Here is a 14,511-nt window from a genome sequence, read left to right as displayed (position 1 = left end):
GTTGGACTTGACTTGTATGTGAGTATGTACAGTAGGCATCACCCAGCCTTAGTGTTGGATAGAGTTTTTCATCATAAATGATTTTGGTTTAGTGTTTTGTGACAGAAGCAAAAGTAATTTATATGGTGCAAGGTCAATTGGAGTAAAGTGCCCAAGGACACACCACATTAGATGATGTGGGCTGAATCACTGATAGGATTCAAACCTCTCCCTTTTTGTGATAAGTTAGACATAGTAAACACTGAACTGACTGTTCCTACACTGTAAATAATAATCAATAATAATAATAATTATAATAATAACTGTTAGCATTTTGCTAAACTGAATTTACCTTTCTCACCTGGTATAGAATTGAGAGACAAGCATACATTACATAAATAAAAGTAGGTCAATATTATTTTGTATATTAAAAAGAGATGGCAATTCTCTGCCCCCCCCCCCCCCCCCGCCTTTATTCAAGTACACCGAGTCCAAGTATATATCGTCTACATTTCCTAGCATGTTCCTGTTAGGTAAATATCATTCTGTTGATTCTCTACTGTTAGATTAAAGTAACCTTAGATTAATGCGGCAATAGCTTAGGTTAGGTGCAGTAAATTTTCCATGCTGTAGAAAATGTTTATTATTTCAAAACCTGTTTTCATGTTACTTTTGCTAGTCCCCTTAAATAAGAACAATAATATTCATTTATTTATTTGTATTTATATGTCTGTCGATCAGAATACACACATTTGTGCAAATGATATAGTTTTGATCAATTTTGATGAATAGGCTTAAATCTTTTACATCCTGGATGAGTACACTGATGAGCAGGATCGATGAATACACTGGTCAACAGTGAAATCATTACTGACTTGAAAAGGCCCTAATCTGTAGTATTTTGGTGTGCCGAACACGAATATAACCGTGAAAAATTTGTATTGGCTCTCGTTTTGAAGATATTCATATACCTCATTTTCTATGTTTCACTGTGTAAATTTCTCCAGTAGGACTGCAGCAACATCCGGAATAATGATGTAACATTGCATAATACCATCATGCTCACATCATCCACAGTTGATTGCATCATTTTCTGATGCAATGCAATACTAATGCCATGCGGCTGCTGAAGTAAGTTGACGTCAGCAGTGTACTATACATGTGTAGGCCTATTATACTAATGCCAGGCGGCTGCTGAAGCTGATGTAAGCAGTGTACTATATAAAGCCCAATCAGATAGGTTCAGCATTTAAAATATTTTAGACGTTGTGCGAGACAGTTCAAGCTACTGTTACATAAAACTTATTATTTTATCCATTTACGTACAATAAAGAACAGTAATGCCTCGAAAGTGTGTTAATACCGCGGACAATTTTTGCTATATTTGTGGGGAAGTGACATTTGCCAACCAGAAGAAAAGTATCAATTCTCAAGTGAAGAAGGCATATCATCTTTACTTCGGATGCAAGGTTGGTGACCAAGACAAGCCTTGGGCTCCGCATATATGCTGTGCTACATGTACAACACAGCTTTCACAGTGGTTGAATTGCAAAAGGTCATCAATGCCGTTTGCAGTCCCAATGGTGTGGAGAGAGCCAAGCAACCACCTAAATGACTGTTACTTCTGCTTGGTTCCTCCTCTTTCCGGCGGAACAACGAAGCGAAAGAAGTCGAGAATAGTCTACCCAAACATTCCGTCTGCATTGAGACCAGTTCCACATGGTGAGGGACTTCCTATTCCAGAACCTCCAGCAGAATATTCTCTTGATTCATCTGACGAAGACAAAGGTGAGTCGACCTGTTCTTCTCCTGGTCCATCAGCATGCAGTGATCCAGATTTTCACTGTGGTGCATCATCAACCCCATACAGAATAACACAGGAAGAACTAAATGACCTGATTCGTGATTTGGACTTATCAAAGAACAAGGCAGAATTGCTAGGATCAAGACTCCAACAATGGAATCTTCTAGAAGAAGATGTCACAATTACCGCATATCGAAAGCGCCACCAGCAATTGGAGCCTTTCTTCAGAAAGGAAAGTAATCTGATATTCTGTTCCGATATTGAGGGCCTCATGAATGCTTTAAAAATCACTCATGACCCACAAGAATGGAGACTATTTGTGGACTCTTCGAAACTGAGTCTCAAGGCTGTGCTTTTGCACAATGGAAACATTCTTCCATCTATTCCAGTAGCGTATGCTGTCCACATGAAAGAGACATACGATAACTTAAGGCAGCTACTGAATTCCATTGAGTATAACAAGTACAGCTGGCACCTCTGTGGTGATTTGAAGGTAGTTGCCCTTTTAATGGGACTGCAGCAAGGATATACAAAATACATGTGTTTCTTATGCGAGTGGGATAGCCGAGCAAGGGAAATGCACTACATGAGGAAGGAATGGACTCACAGGCAGAATGTAGCCATTGGAGAGAAGAATATCCAACACCCAGCTCTGGTTGAGGCTCAGAAAATCTTGCTACCACCCCTTCACATCAAACTAGGTTTGATGAAGAACTTCGTGAAAGCCATTGACCGGACTTTGCCAGCATTCCGATACCTGCATGAAAAATTCCCTCGACTCAGCGAAGCAAAGATTAAAGAGGGAGTTTTTGTGGGTCCTCAGATTCGAGAGCTTTTCAAAGATGACCGGTTCAACAACTTGCTGGAAGGTGACGCGAAACAAGCATGGAATGCTTTTCGCCTAGTTTCTACAAACTTCCTCGGAAATGTTAGGGCAGAAAACTATAAGGAACTAGTAGAAGACATGTTGATGAAGTATAAGAAACTTGGCTGCAATATGTCTCTAAAGATTCACTTCCTTCATTCCCATTTGGATTTCTTTCCTCGCAACTGTGGTATTGTTAGTGATGAACACGGCGAACGTTTTCATCAAGATATCGCAACAATGGAACAAAGATACCAGGGAAAATGGTCCACTACAATGCTGGCTGACTACTGCTGGACACTCCTCAGAGATGCTCCCGAACAGCTGTACAAGAGACAGGCGAAGAAATCTAAGATGTAGTCAATGACTTGATTTTTTATAGGTAGGCTATTACAGTTGACCTTTTACTATTGGAATGCATTTCGTTATGTAAACATTAATTTCTTGCAGATTACAAAAAAACTAGAGCCAATTTTGCAATTTGACTGTCATATTCGTGTTCAGCACATAAAAATTGATAAGAATTGACTAATTTTATTTCAGTAACATGACTTTTGTAAAAATTTGTTGTCCAGTGATATTAACAAGGTCATTTTGCATGTTATTGAAAGAGCTTGTTAACACTTTAGAGACTTTATTTCTAATCATATTTTTATTTTTGGTAAATAGGTTTATATCATTCAGATTTAGAATGTTTTATTATAAGCAAGATCACAACATATTAATAAAGTGATACTGCACATGATCAGTTGAACTTCACACCACTTGAGACTATATTTTGGATATGGTTTTAATCAAACTTGGAAAATTATAATATCATCAAGGTATTGATTATTTTTTATTATGAGCCAGTCCTAGTTTTATTTAGGACTTGGACTTGCAGCTGATTGGCTTAATTGTTTTGGAACTCTTGAAACTGTATTTTTTCAATAGGATTTTGATCAAACTTGGTAAATAGGCTTTTGTTATCATGATCATATTTAAGCATGAATATGAGTGAAATGCATGTATATTAATTATATGACCTTGCACCTGATTGGCTGAAGTTGTCAACACTTAAACATCTATATTTGTGTACAAATTCTGAAACAGCTTGTGAAAAAGTTACATATTATCAAAATTTTGGAAGAGTATGTATATGAAAATTAGGTGAGCATATAAATGAGGGTATTTCTTATCTGATTCACTAAACTTGTTGCCCATCTAGAGACTGAATTCCAGCAAGATTTTTCTCCTCCTTAGTAAACAAGCTTATATTATTATTAGTGTCAAAGACAGGTTCTATAAAAGTGTGATTTGTATATATTAATGAATACTATCAATCTCATTTGCTGACCTTGTTACCTCTCAAGATATTGAAGATAATTTCTCATACAATTGTTATCAGTGTCAGTATATAAGATTATAAAATAGGTGGGTTTTGATTTTGCACAAGAGGCTATGCATGTTAATTCTACCTTTATCATTAGAAAGAAGTTTTTAATACAGGTTTTGATTTGGTGCTTTTTAGCGCAGCAACTAAAAAAGGTTAATTAATGCTGAGGCAATAGAAGCAAAGTGCTTTATCTAAGGTCACACCACAGAAGATAACACAGGCTTTTCAGACGGTAGGGTTTGAACTCACACCCTTTTGGTCATGGGTCCAGCATGCTAACCACTGAGCTATTGCAGTAAAATATGTCAAATCAAATTAAATTTGTAAGATAGTTTACATAGGTTGTGTTCTTAGTGCTAATCTATTCTAAAACCGAAAATTTAGGCTGCACATTCCCTGTTAGTTTGGAAATAAATCCCAAGCAATTCTCTAAATACAGAGATAATTACAAAGTTCTACAGGCAGTGATTGCAGTTATGATAGGTGATATTTATGCATTCTGAGTATCTGGTATGTTTTTTTGTTGCTTTTTTTAAATTAGCATGAGTTCCACAATCATGTGCACTACAATATTAACATAAAGTTATTTAAGCCATGTGAATAATGTCATGCCCACTTGGGACTCTAGTTTAGAAGTTTAGAATACCTACATTTACTTGGTGCTAATGAGCCAGGATTATGCTGCCATATATATATATATATATATATATATATATATATATATATATATATATATATATATATATTATACATCCTTCCGGTTGAGGTGTTCTGGCAAAAACTAGCTGGTATTAGATTTCTGATTCAACTACAAGTGATGTGGATGGTACTGAAAAAAGTTCAGAGATTACATTTGTTTTCTTTTCATATTTGTGATATTTAGATAAACTCAAGCAGACTAGTCAATACAAACTGCTGCCATTGAAAACACTGGATATACCCAACAACCAGGTGAATAAACTTTTTTCTGGTTCTCAATTTTCATACATTGCAAAATAAAAGACCTTTTTTTGTCCATACTTAAATTTATCAATTGGAAGGGGTACTTCTGTGTTTTCTTAAGCATAGTTTTAAGTTGATAAACTGTAACAACCATAAAATCTATAAAGTAGATTGTTGTTGTTGTTGTTGTAGGGTTTAACGCCATTTTTCAGCACATGATAGGCTATACATGGCTGCCAGTATTAATGGTGGAGGAAGAACCCGGTAAAACCCCGGAAACGAACCACCGACCCACGAGAAGCTACTGGCAAGCTTTCTCATGTACCCACATTGGCAGAATCCGAGACTCGAACCCACGCAGGCAGAGGTGAGATGGCCGTGATCCGTAACGGAGAACGCTTTAGACCACTCGGCCACTTGGGGCCCCTATAAAGTAGGTACCCGTTAGAAAAGGCGATAACAGTAATTTTATAAATGATTTGTTGAACAAAAACGTCAGACAAGCAAAACAAATTTCAGCTTCAGTTTTGCCTCTGCTACAAAACATAATTCTTTAATTTTGTTCAGACATCATATGTATCTTACTTTCTCTAAGGCCATGCGTATTTTCATCATACTCCAGAGTCTTGCAGCGTCATCTTTATCCAGGATAGAAAATAAATATATGATTCAAAAACCCATTAATGTACCAATTCTATCAGCACAATTATTGGATATTCATCCACCAATGGCTTCCCATCAAATTCCTTCACAAAATCTTGAACCCTTACAGGACCATAAATGACCATGATATCTCCCTGAGACTTGATTTCACTGAACATTGAATCAAAGGACTTTTGCCACCAATTGGCCTGGGAAAAAAAATAGACTAACAAGAGGTGCAACATTAATTGATCATCCTAATCCAGAGACTTGTTGCCATCATTATCAAGGATAGAGAACAAATCCATAAGTCAAAAACTCATTAGTTTCCCAAATTCCATAAGCACAATTATGTTATTCTCATTCACCAATGCCTTTTCATCATCTTCCTTCTCAGCATCATGACTCCCTCCAGGGCCCTAAATGACCTTGAGGTCTCACTGAGACTGGATTTCCTTGTGCACTGAAACCAAGGATTTGTCCACCAATTGGCCCTGGAAAAACAGATTAACAAGAGGTGCAACATTAATTGATACCTGCCTAAGAGCCAAATGCAAAAGCAGTTGGCCATAAATCTTGGCCAAATGAATACTTTCTGTTCCAATATTTCTAGTGGTATCGATTCCAAAAATTAAGAAAACAGGCATTTCAGTGTTTGTCCAGCTTTTTATCAGCATCACTGTTTGATTGCACATTGACATTGTTTGTTCTATATTGAAAGGTCCCTTTGACAGGATGCTTTGTGTCAAAGTTGGCCAACTTATGTTCCGCATTTATTTTACTGATAAAGTTATGTTGAAGTTACTCAAAAAATTTAAAACTGAAGTTACACTAAAATGTGAACATTGTTTAATCACTTGATTGTCTGACTGAAGTTACACTAAAATGTGACCATTGTTTAATCACTCGATTGTCAGACTGAAGTTACACTCAAATTTTATCCTATCTAAATACATGTACTGAGAGTTAGACTTAAGTTTATATCCAGCAGCAAGGACTTGATGTTTTTTATTACATTCAAGACTGGTTTTCTTGTTAATTGTTATAGTTTTCTTTCAGTATTAAAATCCAGAAAATGTGATAGAGTTGACTGATCACAGTTCCAATATATGGTCTAAGGACAGGAAGAACAATGGAAGATAGTGTTCTTTGCTCTACTGAGCACCTGTATTTAGAACCTCAGTCCATATTATAGTGCTCTGGCCACAGAAATGCTGGGGAAAATAACACTTGGTGTCCTGGATGCCACAGTCAGCCAAGAGTTTGATAGTTGATATGGAGAAAGTGCCACCTCAAAAAAAATGGTAGGATGTTGCTATGATAGAATTATATCAAATTGTTTTTTTTAATTGTACAGGTGTTTGTTTTAGTCATATTAGGCACCATTTAAACTATTCAATTATCAGGTAAATGTCTGTTTCACAGTAGTTTATGACTGATAATTATCAGGTACATGTCATTTCATAACAGTTTATGACTATAATAATTATCAGGTACATGTACGTTTCATGATAGTTTTTGGTTATGATAATTATCAGGTACACATCGGTTTCAGAATAGTTTATGAATATGATAGCTTATGAATATGATAATTATCAGGTATATGTCTGTTTCATAAAAGTTTATGGTTATGATAATTATCAGGTACACATCGGTTTCGGGGCCCCGAGTGGCCGAGTGGTCTAAAGCGCTCTCCGTTACAGATCACTGCCATCTCACCTCTGTCTGCGTGGGTTCGAGTCCAGGATTCGGCCAATGTGGGTATGTGAGAAAGCTTGCCAGTAACTTCTCGTGGGTCGGTGGTTCTTCTCAGGGTTTTCCAGGGTTCTTCTCCACCATTAATACTGGCCGCCATACATAGCCTATCGTGTGCTGAAAAATGGCATTAAACCCCACAACAACAACAACAACACATCGGTTTCAGAATAGTTTATGAATATGATAATTTTTTAATATGATAAGTATCAGGTATATTTCAGTTTCATGATAGTTTATGAATATGATAATTATCAGGCATATGTCTATTTCACAAAAGTTTATGAATATGATACTTATCATGTACATATCTGTTTCACAATGGTTTATGAATATGATAATTATCAGGTACATGTGTTTCATTCAGTTTCATTTTTGATGAGTTACTTTAGAGGGACTTGACAGATTGAAATCATAGAAATTCAAGAATACATATTTCAAGCCATTATTGATTAGGAAATATAAGAAATGAGTAAAGACAACTTGTCTGGTACTTGTAAGACATGATATAATGCTGTGACAACTTGGCTGGTCCTTGTAGGACATGAGATAATGTAGTGACAACTTGGCTGGTCCTTGTAAGACGTGATGTGATTTTGATTTTTAACGTAGCTGTAACAATTTTTCAGTCATATCGCTACGATGTCTGCAATGTGGCAGTTTATAGTGATGTCTAGCACTGGGGCATCATGCCGCAGACATGTAGCATGATGTCCCACCCAGTCACATTATCCTGACACCGGGCCGACCAGTCCTAACACTAACCTCTTAATGCTGAGCGCCAAGCGAGGCAGCTGTTAGTACCATTTCTGTAAGTCTTTGGTATGACTCGGCCGGGGATCAAACCCACGACCTCCCGCATCCGAGGCGGACGCTCTAACCACTAGGCCACCAGAGCAGTCCCTTGTAAGACATGAGATAAATAAATGTACTGACAACTTGACTGGTCCTTTTATATATTTCACATATTTTATCAAACAATGTGTAGTAAGTCCTGTAGTCAGTTTTTTTATCAGTACAATGGCACAGGTTTGGTCATGTGGGGTAATCTCTACATGTTGCATTTGATTTGTAATTCTGAAACATTCAGGCATCGTCAACAATTTCATAGGTTTAGTATGATGCATTTGCAATAGTGCATATGACAACAATAGAAAACATGTTGGTAAATACTTAATCCTTCTGTGACCTTGTTTAACATCTCTTTTCAAATTCAGGGGTTCCCAGCAACCAAGATGTTCTCATCTGGTAATACAATTTGTGATGCAGAGAATTTTGAGGGTGGATGTTCCTTGTCAAACATCATAAACTGGGAAAAATGGTAGAAGGTGTCCACTTATACAAGTTTAAAGGTAATGCAGTTGTATTACTTGTTCAAGATTGAGGCTCACAGTAAATTGTTATTACAATATATTGACTTTGATTATGTACTTTGTCAAAGTAGTGTGGCTATTTATATAGGCCTGTACGTAATTTCTATTTTTTTCTTTGTATCTTTGTCATATAAAGAACATTGATGTGGCAGACATCATCTAATTATTAAAATAAAAAATAGTAACTATGGTGCAAAGACATTTTTGTAAATCTAGTAAGGAAAAACATTGTAGGTCATCTGATAATTTCATTGCATGTAAAAATAAAACTCTTGAATGTTAATATTTCTTTTGAAAACTTGTATGCGCTTGGTATATCAGTGAAAGTGGCATATTGTACTGTACATCTTCTGCCATCCCTTCACATAATGCTATGTCTGTACATCCTGTCATGCCACTCTATCACATTATGCCAAGGCTGTGAATCTCCTGCCATCCCTTCACATTATGACATGTATATGTGTCTCCTGCAATCCCTTCACATTATACCAAGTTTGTGCATCTCCTGCCATCCTTTCACATTATGCCATGTCTGTGCATGTCATGCTATCCCAATATATTATGCCATTTTTGTGCATGTCATTCCACCCCATCCCAGTATGCCATGTCTGTGGTGAATTTTGTTTCTGCTCAATAACTTTTTGAATTACTTGATGGGATGTTACAAAAGTTTGGAATGATGGTTTACATTAACAAGATGTAATTTGAATTTTGTCTGGCAAAAGTTGATAGAGTTATTGCCCCTCTTTCATGTAGGACTTTTCCGTTCAATTTAATTTCTGCTGAGATCCTTTTGATGTTCTTTAGACATTGAAGTCATGACTGGTATATGGAGTTACATTAGGATTGCACTGGACCAGCCTGATTTTCATCGTGTTCTGACAAAACATTCCCAAGTTATGGTTTGTGTGTTTGACTTTGAATTTTGCCTTTAAATTTACACTTGGTAGCTTTTGAAGGACATTATGGATTGCAGTCAAATTAGGTATGATGCTTTATGTTAGGAAGAGCCAGGACCAGCTTACCTGTCACCATTTTATGCTAAAGGCAAACAAAGCTATGGCCTATGTTTGACTTTTAACTTTACCCTTAAATTTACACCTGGCAACCTTTGAAACACTTTATACTTTATGGATAGCAAAGTGGTTATGATGCTTTACATTAAGACCCAAGACAAACTTAATATTCCTTTTTTATGAAGGTGAACACAGTTATGGCCCCTCTTTGAATTAGAACTTTGCTCCTCAAGTTCCACTCACCAACATTTTAAAGCACTTAATTAGTTCAAACAAATTTGGTATGAGGCTTTATATAACATAGTTATGTCTCTCTGTATACCAGAACTTTGCCTTTTAACTTCGCTCAGTAACATATGGAAGCAATTTATTAATTTCAGCTAAATTTGGTATGAAGCCTAATTAAGAAACCATGTCATGTCTGAGTTTTACTGTATTACAGCAAAAATGAAAAGGTCAAGGTCCCTGTTGACTTTGAACTTTGCCCTTTAATTGCACCATAGTTCATGGTTTCTGATGGTTATATATTTTCTTTGTTTCTTCTTTTGATTTTCAATTTAAGCATCCTACAAATGATTTTATTTTCATGTCTATAATTCTGAAATATATGCCAAAACAGGTTGATAATGTAATTGTCACAGGCAACAAGTCATATGGAGGGTCATGATGTCAGTCATGTCATTTTCTCATTGCATAATGTGGATTGTACTGCTGAACATTTTTTTTTGTCATCTTACCAAGCAGAAATAATGTTACATTCGCAATATGTAAAAGTTTTGACATTCCATCAGTCAGGAAGAGTGTTACATTCAGTTTTATTGTACTTTTGACATTCCACCAATCAGGAAGAGTTTTACATTCAGAGATGCATTATAGCTTGTTTTGATATGTTTTGGACTGTCAGTTTGAATTTCATAACAATAACATCCAACTTATAAAACATGTAAGAGAGAAGTAACAGTTCAAGTTAAATAATAAAGATGTATGGAGTCACTACTATGTCTTTGAATTATTAACTGAGAATAAAATAACAGAATACAATTTCAGATAAAGTCAATGTATTGTTTATTTTACTTACCCAAAATAAAAGTGTAATTATGTCATACAGGAGTTTTCAGTAAAATATCAGAAGTAATTATACGAAAACATTTGGAAAATATTATACTGTGTGAAATCAGTGAAAGTAAGCATTTTAAATTTCTTCCTTTTCATCTTATTTTATACTAAAATATTCCTCTTAATTGAATTACTACTTTCTCTTTTATTTCTTGGTATGCTGGTATTTGTATTAAGACACTGTAGCTTAGATGGTAGCATTCAGACTTGTAGGTATCACGGTACCAATTGTTTTTCCAAATACCTCAATGCTAATGTTTTGTGAAATAAATATACTTTCTATCCTACCTGAGCATGCATGTCACACACTGTCATAGAGAACAATGCTAGATCGTCAATTTGACAATGACATAACCAGGTACTACAGTGCATTTAAGAGAGATAACTCTACTGGAACTAGACAGGGGTAAGAGTTATCTAGTCACAACAAGCACATTTTCAGCCATGTGTACCATATTTAAAAAAATCATAAAAAATACAAAATATGATCCAGAGAGAAATTAACACAAACTCACATGTTGCCAAGAGGCTCAACTTTTTTTAAAGCCAAACAGAAAGTACAACTCTTACATAATGCACCAATCACAGCTAGGGTTGTTCTTTAATTCTGAATACAATGTTCCCTACACCTTAAGCTCCGCCCACCTGGACCAATAGCAGACCGTAATTTTGCCAATAATCTGTGAAATAGTTTGGGACTGTATAAGTAACAAATATACTTAGTCTCACTTGTGAAAAACAATATTATGAGGTACTAAGCTATGTCTTATATGAATGTGTATAGAAATGTCATTGAGCTGTTTGAACTATTGTTTTCATACTTTTGCTTCACTAATAAAATCATCTTTTGAAATAAAATGAATTCTTTTAACTATGAGTTGTATCTTATTCATATCAGCACTTATTAAACTTCACATGGGTGGTATGGGATAAATCACATTATGTCACATTATGTAATAACTAGGTCAAAGGTAAATGTACCACATAGTATAGTAAGCTTTCCTCCTTTGTAATGTGAATAAAATTGTTTCAATAAGCCAGTCAGTCAACAAATATAGTAAATCACAGTGTGGCGTTCTGTCGTATTGGGGTGGGGTTCTCCCAATATAATTTAATTAAATTAAATTGAAAGTTCCACCCTGGCTCGTTAGGTTAGAAAGTTAAATTAGTGATGATGTAGATTTACAGCTCTGAGCCCCCAGTCAGCAATGCCGACGGTTAAATTATAGAGAACACGAAGATGAAATTCAATCAATAACAATTTAATAAATGTGATAATTTAAAAACGATAACTTCCAATCACTCGTCTTTCCCTCGACCAAGTGACAGCCTAATTCATCCCATGATTTACAGTGTGAGTTCGATTTTCCCCCTGTCCTTGCATCTACTCATCTATTTCTTCCCGCTGATTCCTTCCTTCTTTCCGTTCCTCTAACTCCTTCTTTGTCTCTGTTTCCTCTCTACTATCTCCTCCAGCTTCGCTCCAGACTTCAACTTCTCCTTTCCCTCTCTATTATCTCCTCCTCCAATTCCGCTCCCAGACTTCAACTTCTCCCTCTTCTTCCCTCCTTTCCTCCGTCTCTCTATCCGAGACAACGGGACCAACTTTAACTGATCTGTCCCTCAAAGCTTCCTGTGAAAAACCACAAGGCATTAACAAATGTTTTATCGAACCTCACCTCACACTATAACGACAATTAACCATCAGATAGCTGTCACTGTTTCGGCCACGCATGTATACACATCGAAATTCCCACACACTTCTTGCTGGGTAAACAATGGCGTAATAACACAGTATCAGCGAATTGTTATACAGACATCAATACATTGCATCACGTCAGTATATACACATATATATTTAATCTCATCGTACTACAATCTGACAAAATCAGATGCATGTCTGTACATTACAAATATTCAACAATGGCAAAATCTATAATCATATGTGTTAGTCTACTATAAAATACCCACATAGTAAATTACAATATTAACTCTTACGACGGCTGGCAAGCTATATAATTCTTTACAAATATCAACTCATTTCTTCAAAATATGCAAACATATTAACAAAACAAAGTAATTCTTCGTACTACGATTCTAGTACTAATAAAGTATACATACGACCTACAATTAAAATGCAGTCGCATTCCACAAAGACCGAACAAATATCTACTGACCGTTTGAAGCTTTCTGTACTTAGACCTTCCCGCTCTAAGATTTTCCCGCCAATAATGAATGGCTATTCGGAGTTACGCTAACCTCTTCTCTGGGTAATTTCTCTCAGCGAACTAACTTTTGCCGGAAAACGCAGGGATATCATTCTACCCAAATCAAGGTCTCCCCCCATCTCGATTCTGATTGGGTGGCGCTGTGTCCCTGTCCATTCATCTTAGCGGCCAGTTCAACCTGTCTGTCTGTTTGCAGGGGAAAGAAGTTAGGACACTCCCACTTCTTCAGGCAATTTCTTTTGATCTTGGAAACATTTCGACACCTAGGTGATAATTGGCTGCCTGTGACTTCGCAACTCCAATGTCCAGTCCGTCGATTCTAGCCACAACAATCTTACGTAACGGATTAGTGCTAGCCTTCAGCAATGTTCGACATCAAACAATGACCGTCAGAATTACCTTGATTATACATGTTTCAAACTGGGCTACTCTGGGTCGGGGTAAATATGACACACAGCTTCTAAGTGGTTGTGTTGGATTGGGTGGGGGGGTGAAATTAGGGGAATAAAATACAGAAAAATGCCAAATATGAACACTAAGCATAGCACGTCAAATGGAGGTAAAAACAGGAGGAAAGTTTTTATCTAAAAGGGACAGGTAGCTTATGATAAAGGAATTAAAGAAGGCAAAATCAGCAACGCAAAAAATGACAAGTGAAAGTTTGATGACCTTACCTTGGTCAAATATATGGGGCAGGGCCCAACAGGTCCTAGGACAGCCCAAAGGGAACTGTGCTATAACATCCCTTACAGGTACCCAAATTTCAGGTGAAGTTGTGTTCATTTCCATCTAATATAAAAGGGTGAAAAATTTAGACAATATAGATACGTATAAAGTATACTTCTTCTACATAAGAAATTAATAATAATTGACCTAAGATAGAGATGGACTTATCTCAGAACCAAACAGAACATACCTTATCAGTTTTTAAACTTGTAAACTTTACTGTGAGAAATTATTAAATTGCTTCTACTTACATCTGCATCAAGATTGAGGGCTAATATAATACTTCATACATCTTCTCTTTATTTTCATAACTAGTCACTGAAAATGTGAGATTTTATTTCCTTGAAATGTTATGACTGGTAGGGAGATTACTGAATGATATACATAAGGTGTGGTAACCTCGAATATATTATCCATGTAATATAGATGAGTTCATGAACAACCTGTATTATCTTCATTGCAATTAAATTACATGTATCCCAAAATACATTATTGATGAAGTGAGAACCTAACATTTAGAATGCTATATAGTGGAGACCTCAAGAGTCATGTAATTTTAATTTCTAAGATGGCGTGGCTCTTTCATATCACATAGTTCATATTTTCTACAATGCCGGCATATAGAGTGCAGCCTTCCATAACCATGCAGATATGATCTCATGCCAATTTGTATTCTTGCAATGGGATGCA

At 36.1% G+C, this 14,511-nt stretch overlaps 1 protein-coding gene across 2 annotated transcripts in view; it reads right to left on the bottom strand.

Annotated features, from left to right (window-relative positions):
* Nucleotides 1-14,511, bottom strand: part of LOC149786939 (uncharacterized) — a 34,741-nt gene that overhangs the window by 14,640 nt on the left and 5,590 nt on the right. The window contains exon 2 of one of the 2 annotated variants that reach the window (XM_089977470.1): nt 13,770-13,884. The exons of the other annotated variant lie outside the window; for it this stretch is intronic. The gene's annotated coding sequence lies outside the window, so the exon portion shown is untranslated. The remainder of the gene's footprint in view (nt 1-13,769; nt 13,885-14,511) is intronic. 2 annotated transcript variants of the gene reach the window in all.

Source organism: Sinohyriopsis cumingii, chromosome 12 (assembly GCF_028554795.1).
Source record: "Sinohyriopsis cumingii isolate HCF-2022 chromosome 12, ASM2855479v2, whole genome shotgun sequence".
Taxonomy (NCBI): domain Eukaryota; kingdom Metazoa; phylum Mollusca; class Bivalvia; order Unionida; family Unionidae; genus Sinohyriopsis; species Sinohyriopsis cumingii.
Note: the sequence above shows the minus strand (reverse complement) of the source record. Positions and strands in the feature narration are given on the sequence as shown.